Raw genomic sequence first — 582 nt, 5'->3', positions numbered from 1 at the left:
AGGGAAAGTGATTTTCTTTGCCTGCGTCGCCAGGGGAATTAAATCTTGTTTTTTTTTTCGTCACCACCAACTGGAATAATCCAATATATTAAAGCTAATGTGCTTCTTGTATTTATTGCTGTGTATTTGACCTAACACAGTTTTATTCCTACATTAAGAATAAAACCAATCCGGGAGGCAAGCTGCAAAGCCCTAGATCAATTACCCCCTCTCCAACAGCAGGAAAATGAATTATTCCTTGTAAAAGGAAAAAAATAGAAAATAATAATAATAGTAATAATAAAAAAAGCCTCCTTTCTCCTTAGGCATTGAATTCTGCACTGCAGATTCAGCTGAGTTAGATAAAATTGAGTTCGGTCTCCAAGCAACATTTAAAAGAATCAATGACTGTCCTTCACAGAAATGTGTGCGCATCATCCTACTTGATCCTAATTCTCTGACCGCTACGTTACTAGAACCCAGGGATGGTTGAAAGACAACTAATAAGCCAGATTCAGCCCACAGATTGCACCTGGTGCCCAAGGGTCACGGCTTATTAACGCAGCAAAATGTACAGAGCAGCAATGGAAAGGTAAAAACATA

Source organism: Alligator sinensis, unplaced genomic scaffold (genome assembly GCF_000455745.1).
Source record: "Alligator sinensis unplaced genomic scaffold, ASM45574v1 scaffold366_1, whole genome shotgun sequence".
NCBI classification, from domain to species: domain Eukaryota; kingdom Metazoa; phylum Chordata; order Crocodylia; family Alligatoridae; genus Alligator; species Alligator sinensis.
The sequence above is the reverse complement of the archived record's forward strand: the minus strand, read 5'-3'. Positions refer to the sequence as shown.